Raw genomic sequence first — 10,147 nt, 5'->3', positions numbered from 1 at the left:
ACCCCAAAATATGCCAATTTGGCATAAGAATTATTTTGAGTTCCTGAAATCTATTATCTCTTTAAAAGCCCAGCTTCCCAAAAGAACTAAAAAGAACTAAGTTGTCATAAATCCCTTCCCTGGGGGCAACTTTAATCTTCTTGGACACCACATCCAGACAGACATTGTCACAAACTAATGCATTTCCCATCTAATTTCTTAAGAGCCCAAACACTCACTTGCTTTTTCATATGTGCTCTTTCATCTCCTCTTTCCCCTAATAAGTTAGGTATGTCAACCCTAAATTCTAACTACCCCTTTGGTGGGTAGGGGTTCAGAAATTTCCATAGCTGAGTTCAAGTCCTGAATATCCTTGTTACTTTTCTGTCTCATTGATCTGTCTAACATTGACAGTGGGGTAATAAAGTCTCTAACTATAACTGTGTGGGAGTCTAAGTCACTTTGTAGGTCTCTAAGAACTTGCTTTATGAATCTGGGTGCTCCTGTATTGAGTGTTTATATATTTAGGATAGTTAGCTCTTCTTGTTGCATTAATCCCTTTACCATTATGTAATACCCTTCTTTGTCTTTTTTGATCTTTTTTGGTTTACAGTCTGTTTTATCAGAGACTAGGATTGCAACCCTGCTTTTTTTTTTTTTTTTTTTTCCCTTGCATTTGCTTGGTAAATATTCCTTCATCCTTTTATTTTGAGCCTATGTGTGTTTTTGCAGTGGCTGGTACTGGTTTTTCCTTTCCATATTTAGTGCTTCCCTCAGGAGCTCTTGTAAGGCAGGCCTGGTGGTGACAAAATCTCTCAGCATTTGCTTGTCTGTAAAGGATTTTATTTCCCCTTCACTTATGAAGTTTAGTTTGGCTGGATATGCAATTCTCGGTTGAAAATTCTTTTCTTTAAGAATGTTGAATATTGGCCCCCACTCTCTTCTGGCCTATAGGGTTTCTGCAGAGAGATCTGCTGTTAGTCTGACGGGCTTCCCTTTGTGGGTAACCCGATCTTTCTCTCTTGCTGTCCTTAACATTTTTCCTTCATTTCAACTCTGGTGAATCTGACAATTATGTGTCTTGGGGTTGCTCTTCTCGAGGAATATCTTTTTGGTGTTCTCTGTATTTTCTGAATTTGAATGTTGGCCTGTCTTGATAGGTTGGGGAATTTTTCCTGGATAATATCCTGAAGAGTGTTTTCTAACTTGGTTCCATTCTCTCCGTCACTTTCAGGAACACCAATCAAACATAAACTTGGTCTTTTCACATAGTACCATATTTCTTGGAGACTTTTTTCATTCCTTTTCATTCTTTTTTCTCTAATCTTGTCTTCACACTTTATTTCATTAAGTTGATCTTCAATCTCTGATCTCCTTTCTTCCACTTGATTGATTCAGCTATTGATACTTGTGTGTGCTTCATGAAGTTCTCATGCTGTGGTTTTCAGCTCCATCAGGTCATTTATGTTCTTCTCTAACTGGTTATTCTAGTTAGCAATTCCTCTAACCTTTTTTCAGGGTTCTCAGCTTCCTTGCATTGGGTTAGAACATGCTCCTTTAGCTTGAAGGAGTTTGTTATTACCCACCTTCTGAAGCCTACTTCTGTCAATTCGTCAAACTCATTCTCTGTCCAGTTTTGTTCCCTTGCTGACTAGTTGTGATCCTTTGAAGCAGAAGAGGCTTTTGGTTTTGGAATGTTCAGCCTTTTTGCCCTGTTTTTTTCTCATCTTTGTGGATTTATCTGCCTTTGATCTTTGATGCTGGTGACCTTCAGATGCGATTTCTGAGCGGATGTCCTTTTTGTTGATGTTGATACTATTCCTTTCTGTTGGTCAGTTTTTCTTCAAACAGTCAGGCCCTTCTGCTGCAGGTCTGCTAGAGTTTGCTGGAGGTCCACTGCAGACCCTGTTTGCTTGGGTATCACCAGCAGAGGCTGCAGAACAGCAAAGGTTGCTGTCTGTTTCTTCCCAGAGGGGCACCCACCAGATGCCAACCAGAGCTCTCCTGTATGAGGTGTCTGTTGACCCCTGCTGGGAGGTGTCTCCCAGTCAGGAGGCACGGAGATCAGGGAACCACTTGAGGGGGCAGTCTGTCCCTTAGCAGAGCTCGAACATTGTGCTGGGAGATCTACTGCTCTCTTCAGAGCTGGCAGGCAGGAACATTTAAGTCTGCTGAAGTTACGCCCACAGCCACCCCTTCCCCCAGGTGCTCTGTCCCAGGGAGACAGGGGTTTTATCCATAAGCCCCTGACTGGGGCTGCTGCCTTTCCTTCAGAGATGCCCTGCTCAGAGAGGAGGAATCAAGAGAGGCAACCTGGCTACAGCGGCTTTGTGGAGCTGCAGTGGGCTCTGCCCAGTTCAAACTTCCGGGTAGAAATTTCCTTTTTAAAACTTTTTGAGGCAGGGTCATGTTCTGTCTTCCAGGCTGGAGTGCAGTGATGCGATCATGGCTCACTGCAGTCTCAATCTCCTGGGCTCAAGCAATCCTCCCAAATCAGCCTCCCAAGTATCTGGGACTACAGGTGTGCACCACCATGCCTGACTGATTTTTTTACTTTTTGTAGAATTTCTTACTTCTGAGTACTCCTATGTATCTGTAGGATGCACATATACACAAACTTCCTTTTTTCTCTTGTTAATGTATTTTTGTCATCCTAATTTATAGGGTCCCAGCTGGATAACCTAGGAGGAGATAGGGAAGCTTCCTCGACAGGTTACTGCCACACTTAATGGGGAGAGCGGATTACTCAAAGGCACGAAATTGAAGAGATAGGGATGTGGTTCCTCACACTGTTCCCTCTTCACTGGAGCTTCCTTGGTATATAGAGTTGCTCAAGAACAAAGCGTCTCTGTGACAAGTGTTACAGGTGAGGGTTTCTGTCTCAGTGATCATTAAGTTAAAGTTCAAACAACTGTTAATTTTCCCTTCCAGGAAATCCTAATATGTGTGGTAAGTGTCTGTAGACAGGCAGTTCAGTGATTCAGTGATATCTTCTTTTTCCTCCTTAGTTTCGGCTGATCCTGAGGCGTGTAGAAGAAAGTGCCTTCGGGTCTCCCCAGAGTAAGTTTCTTGAAAAACAGGTAGTCAGTAATTACAGACAGACTATACGAAATGTATTATCAAAGTCAGGTGGCACTCTATCCACCCTTTCTGTGTACCTAGATTACAAATCTATGTTGTTTAAGGAAATAATGTGATTTTTTAGAGGTTTTTTTTTCCCCAAAGAGCAAATTTTTTTCATACCACCTATAAGATAGCCCTTCTCTTCATTACTTATTTATTCACTTATTCATTCACTCATTCATTGATTTAATAAATATTCTTGAGTTACCAGGAGTAATTCATTCAGCCTCTTTGTCAGAAACTATGAATACAGCAGTGAATGAGATACGATTTCTGCCTCAAAAAGGTTAGAATGCATCGGAGAAAACACATTAGAAAAACCTACACAAACATCTAAAATAGTAATTAACCATGTGACAATAGGAGATACAAAGCAAACTAACAGAACTCTGTATTGTATCACAAAATAATAAGATGAGTTTTATTCCATTAGTGCATCCCAAGCAAAGAGGCTTAGGTGGTAGTGTCCAGGTATCTGCCCAAAAAGCTTTTCAAGATTTTAAGCAATGTGGACAAGCAATAAAAGGAATTGTCTTCTGAGCAAACTATCCCTCATCAGAAATTCCAAATCTTTCTCCGTTGTTTTCTAGTAGAGAACATCAAGGGTTTTTGCGCCCACCCCCTTACACACACACACACCCCCACACACACACGTTTTAATCTGGCATATGGTATTCCAAAACATAATTGAACAATTGTCGCTTAATGATTCAGTAATATTACTCAAGATATGTTCACAGAAAATTATTATAATTATTATTATTATTATTGAGACAGAGCCTTGCTCTGTCGCCCAGGCTGGAGTGCAGTGGCACAATCTCAGATCACTGCAAGCTCCGCCTCCCGGGTTCACGCCATTCTCCTCCCTCAGCCTCCGGAGTAGCTGAGACTACAGGCGCCCGCCACCATGCCCGGCTAATTTTTCTGTATTTTTAGTAGACACGGGGTTTCACCATGTTAGCCAGGATGGTCTGGATCTCCTGACCGCGTGATCCACACGCCTCAGCCTCCCAAAGTGCTGGGATTACAGGCAAGAGCCACTGCACCCTGCCAGAAAATTTTTAAAAATTCTATTTGATAGTAGAAACATAGGTAGAATCAAAATTATATGAGCAGTAAGGTATATAGGGAGGTCAAGTGTTTTCTAAGAGCATTTTGTCCCATTAGAAGCCTACACATTAATTGGGAAAGAAAAGTTCTCTTTACATTATTCAGGCTTTGCATTCAGAAACATAGTATAGCTCTCCATGTAGCTAAACATTTCATTTCTCTCAGTAAAATATTATCAAGGTATCCCTATAGGCCTTACCTATTTTCTAGTTAGGGTTATTTTAAATAATACATAAGTGTTTCGGTTGCTACCGAGTATAAACAATGCTTCCCATTATGTCTTTTTTTTTTTTTTTTTTTTTTTTTTTGAGACCGAGTCTCGCTCTGTCACCCAGGCTGGAATGCAGTGGCAGAATCTCGGCTCACTGCAAGCTCCGCCTCCCGGGTTCATGCCATTCTCCTGCCTCAGCCTCCCAAGTAGCTGGGACTACAGGCGCCCGCCACCAAGCACGGCTAATTTTTTGTATTTTTAGTAGAGATGGGGTTTCACCATGACAGCCAGGATGGTCTCGATCTCCTGACCTAGTGATCCGCCCGCCTCGGCCTCCCGAAGTACTGGGATTCTAATGGTTGCCACTGGTTTGAAATGTAGTTGATTATTGCACGTTTATCTTATGTCTGACCATTACTAATTCCATAAGTTTTGACAGTCGCTTGAATGGAAATGACATTCACAAAAGATGCGTCAAGGCTCATAACACTAGCTTTGAGCTCCGTTTTTACCAATTATTTCAGAAACTATTTTAAATTTCCTAATGGTTAACTTTACTTTGTTTAAAGTCTTAGTATTACATTTTAGCTTTATAGAATGTAGCATACTTAGTTTGAATATTGAGACAAGTACAAAGATTTTTTTTAAGAATAAGAATACATTTTATAAATGCCCCTTGAGACTTTGAACATCTTTCTTTTTATTCTTCCTCTTCTGTCTTTTTCTGCATGGTACAGTTTTTATTAAACTTTCAGGAATATGGAAGGTATACAATTGTAAATTTTCAAAATTATAATTTTACTTGTATATTTTGTTAACGGCAAAACTAAGATGTCTTTTTTCATCCATTCCTTTTTATAGTTCTTCCTACCCCTTTCACTGCTTCCTGTCTATTATTACTGTAATTTAGTAAAAAAAATTTATTTTGAAAATATTGATACACAATTATAATATATATATAAATCATTTAGATGAGTATTTAATGACAGTACTACATATTACAAGTCCTTTTCCATTATGATTCTCTATTTTGAGCTTTTAATTTAGTTTCCTCTCTTAGACTCGAAAAGGCGGTGTACTGTATAATTTTTGCAGTCTTTGTATAGTTGATTTTCTTTGCACAAGAAATGAGAGAGTAGTGCATACAATTATTTAGCTACAATAAATAAAAGACTCTAGTATTTTGTTAATAAAAATGTTCAAGTATTTACAAGCCCACATTGAAGATACATATTGTACAGTGTATAGTGTACTTATAATTGTTAGGCTTAATTGGGTTAAGTATAAATATCTAAGAATAGAAAGAAGCAGTGGAAAAATTTCTTTTAAACACTGAATGTTGTATAAAATCTATAAAGGTCTGGGGATGTCCTTGACTAGAGACTTTTATGAGGAAGAAATGAAGCATTGAACCGACTAAGTCTTTCCCTCATGTTCTTTTGAGTAAAAACACCTGTGGTTTCATCTGCTAAATCTTTGCTCAGGGTGATAGGTGAATACAGGCTTTCTTCTTTCTGTGCTTAAATATCTTTAGAAACGTAAAGGCCATCTGTACCCCAAAGTTAGGTCATGCACAAGTGAAAACTCTCCTGCCATGTAGCCCCACCCACTGCCCAGGCACATAATGCCATGCTTTGATTCCTGTCTGACTTTGTTCCCTTGGTGCTTGGTACATAGTTCCACCTCTATGATTTAGGCCACTCTGGAACTTGTGACCGGCAAAGACTCTTTATAGTTGCAATTACCACTTCACTCTGCAATTACACCCAGTAAGAGGTCAAGCTGAATATATCAGGGGCCTTCTACACACTGCCTACCTACATCTTAACTCATGTAAATCCCAGATGTCGCACTTTAGCAAAGCACTTCGTTGGGGAATATTCAGGTTGTTATTTTTCACTTTCTTAGCAACGAGGCAATCTAAGGAGGTATTTTTCCTTTCATTTCACTTCTATGTCTGTTCTGGTTTATTTTGCAGTGGTAACAGGTAAAAGAATCTGGGGAAATGTATCTTTGATGATAGGACTCGTCTCTGAGCCACTTCTCAGTGCTCAAAAACACAGTTTGCAGAAAGGTGGAGTTTCTGGAGGAGGAATGAAGTGGGGAAGCTTTTTCTTTCTCAAGAAATACTTTCTTTTGTATTTTGTCACTACTCCTCCTCCTCTCCATGTTACTATTTAGATGGGTCCAGTGCTCGTTTCCACTCAGGAGGAGCTCTTTTCTGTTGAAAAGAGCTTAGCTCTTGGAAGGTAAAATAAGGAGTAAGAAGCCATGGTATGGGTGGCTTGAGTTCTGTCTAAGAATTGGATTCGAGTGGCCAGTGTAATACAGGGCGACCAGTTCCATTTGAATTTCTCATTATCAGTGAATACTTTTTTTTCAGCGTAAATATGTCCTAATTATTGCTGGGTATACACTCACACTAAAAATTATTCTTTTTTAAATCTGGGATTCAAATTTAACTAGGTGTTCTGTATCATATTTTTATTTTCTAAAACCGCCAATCTTAGATTGTACTAATGGTCAAGAGTGACATGTTGCTCATCCTAGATTACAATGATAGAAAATGTTATAATTAGAACCAATTTCCAAACTCAAGATAAAGATCGTGTGTTGTATTATAATACAATACATTGTATTATGTAAGCCATTTAAAGATACACACGACTTAGGGAGGTAGGGAAATGGAGGGGAAATTCATAACAGCTGTGTAATTTGAAAAACTGGGGATTTGTTTGATGAGTAATTAATAATTTTTATGAGAATGTTGGTTTTGATTAATAGGAGTTTTATTTGTTATAAGTAAGGAGAGTAGTGGTAGCATTTTTAAAGTACTGTTTTAATGAGGGAAACTGATAGAAGTTTGTTTTTTTTGTTTTTTTTTTTTTTTTTTTTTTTTGGAGACGGAGTCTTGCTCTGTCGCCCAGGCTGGAGTGCAGTGGCCGGATCTCAGCTCACTGCAAGCTCCACCTCCCAGATAGAAGGTTTTTATGGGGTGATGGAGAGGGGAGGAGGTGACTTATTAAATGCGGAGGAGGGACTTTGGTAGTGTAGCCATAGTGAGTTATGTCGGTACATAGGTTGTATGCTATGATAAGAAAGTTATAGTTTTTGGGGCAATGGAGACTTTGATATAGTAAGGAGGAATGTTTATTTGTATTTATTTATAAGTTGTTCGGGTTTGTCAGGAGTTGATTTTAGTTGACTAAGTGACCGTGTTTTGTATAGAGCTAGGAAGAAAAACAGGCTGTAATGCAGGGGACTGTCGTGCCTAGAGACCCTCCCCAACTGCTTACACTTGGAGAAGGTTTGGAAATTCAGAATCCAGAGGAAATTTCAATACCAGAAGATATTACTAATAATCACTTTCTTGCCCTGATTTCACTTTAGAAAATCAATCTTGCCAATGGGAGGAATTAAGCATAAAAGTATCTGTTATCACACAACCCCCCAAAGCCTCAGAGCATAACCTATAATGTATGCTAACACCATTTTGGCAGAATTAGCAAATGGTATTTAGTTTTTAAAAGAAAATGTTTGAGGAAAATAGAAACAAATTTTTCAGTGCAAGACATGAAGTTATAGCATTCTATCTCTGCTTTTTGAAGTGTCTTTCATTGCACCCTTTTTAACTGGACAATTTCTTAGCTCTCAAATCTCACATCACCTACTACAGAGAGCCCTCTATGGATCACCTCCCTCTCCCATGGAGAGTTCTTTGAGGACATGGACTGTTACTTATTCAGCTCTGTATGCCTAGAACCTAGTAAGAGGTGAAGTCAGCTGGGCTTCTGGTTTGGGTGGGGACTTGGAGACCTTCAGTGTCTAGCTAAAGGATTGTTAATGCACCAATCGGCACTCTGTAAAAACGCACCAATCAGCACTCTGAGTCTAGCTAAAGGATTATAAATGCACTAATCAGCACTCTGTAAACACACCAATCAGCTCTCTGTAAAAATGCACCAGTCAGCACTCTGTAAAATGGACCAATCAGCGCTCAGTAAAATGAACAGCTCAGAGGGATATGGGTGGGGGCAAACAAGGGAATAAAAGCTGGCCACCCTAGCCAGCAGTGGCAACCCTCTGGGGTCCCCTTCCAGTTGTGGAAGCTATGTTCTTTTGCTCTTCACAATAAATCTTGTTGCTGCTCACTCTTTGGGTCCACATCACCTTTAAGAGCTGTAACACTCACTGCAAAGGTCTGCAGCTTCAGTCCTAAAGTCAGCAAGATCACGAACCCACCAGTAGGAAGAAAATCCAGACACATCTGAACATCTGAAGGAACAAACTCTGGACACATCATCTTTAAGAACTGTAACATTCACCGCAAGGGTCTGAGGCTTCATTCTTGAAGTCAGCAAGATCAAGAACCCACTGGAAGGAACCAATTCTATACACACTAGGAACCAGCGAAGTTCAAGAAATATTTGTTGAGTGAATGAAGAAGTGAAATCTGCAATAAAATTGCATGGAAACAGTAACCACTAAGCAGATTTTGAAATAAGGAGAGCTATGGGACAGTCCCTAAATGCACAATTGCAAATCTTTAAAACAATATTGGAAAATCGTTAAGCTAAGATAAGAGTTAATAGGAATTAAGAGCATCAGAAACTTTGAGCCCCGTGTTAGAAAAGTGATGTTCGGTATTTAACCTTAATGCGCTTAAGTTTAATTAGACGTTTCACGTACTGCGTTCTTGACCAGGCCCCCATTCTTTGGAACAGATCACATCCAGCACAGGTAGATATTTATAAAATAAATTTTCCTTATTTTCCTAATAAAATAAATCAGTTGAACCATATCGCATTGTGTTATTGCGGTCTCATCTAAATTTCTATGATCAGATATAGTGAGTGGCAATATAAAGTGCCACTACATTTTAGAAAATGAAACATTTAAAAAAAAATCCCTCTTCACCGCACCACTTCACCTGACTAGCCTAAAAATTATAATCATAAAATATTAAAAATAAATGAATAAACAGAGCCGCAGGAAGAAGAAGAGGTGAAAACACTCCCCAGACTAACCAAAGCCCACTATGCAGCTGCATCCCCACGTCGAACCCCTACGTCTCCCCACCAGTGCCATCATGTCCAAGAAAAAGGCTGAAGGGGATGCTGAAGGGAGATAAAGCCACGATGAAGGAAGAATCACAGAGAAGAGCCACAAAGCTGTCTGCTAAACCTGCTCCTCCAAAGCCAGAGCCCAAGCCTAAAAAGACTCCGGCAAAGAAAGGAGAGGAGCCACCTAAAGGGAAAAATGGAAAAGCTGACACTGTCAAGGAAGGGGATAACCCTGCAGAACATGGAGATGCCAACACAGACCAAGTACAGAAAGCTGAAGGTGCTGGAGATGTGCATTTTTGATAACTGTGTACTTCTGATGACCATACAGTTTGAAATACTATTTTTTTTATCAAGTTTTATTAAAACACAGTATTTTGTTTTACTTTTTTGTTAAGCTATGTGATATGGTTTGGCTGTGTCCCTATCCAAAATCTCATCTTGAATTCTAGTCCCCATGATCCCCATGTGTCAAGGGCAGGACCAGGTAGAGGTAATTGTATCATGGGGGCGGTTTCTTCCATGCTGTTCACCTAATAGTGAGTGAGTCTCAGGAGGGATAATGGTTTTATAAGGGTCTGGAATTTCCCCTGCTTGCACTCAATCCGTCCTGCCACCCTGTGAAGAAGGTGCCTGCTTCTCCTTTGCCTTCCGCCATGAT

General features: G+C 39.8%; 1 pseudogene; it reads left to right on the top strand.

Annotated features, from left to right (window-relative positions):
- The first annotated feature begins 9,455 nt into the window (after positions 1-9,455).
- On the top strand, positions 9,456-9,789 carry LOC105485618 (non-histone chromosomal protein HMG-17 pseudogene; annotated as a pseudogene).
- The last annotated feature ends 358 nt before the right edge of the window (positions 9,790-10,147 follow it).

Source organism: Macaca nemestrina, chromosome 16, assembly GCF_043159975.1.
Source record: "Macaca nemestrina isolate mMacNem1 chromosome 16, mMacNem.hap1, whole genome shotgun sequence".
Taxonomy (NCBI): domain Eukaryota; kingdom Metazoa; phylum Chordata; class Mammalia; order Primates; family Cercopithecidae; genus Macaca; species Macaca nemestrina.
Note: the sequence above shows the minus strand (reverse complement) of the source record. Positions and strands in the feature narration are given on the sequence as shown.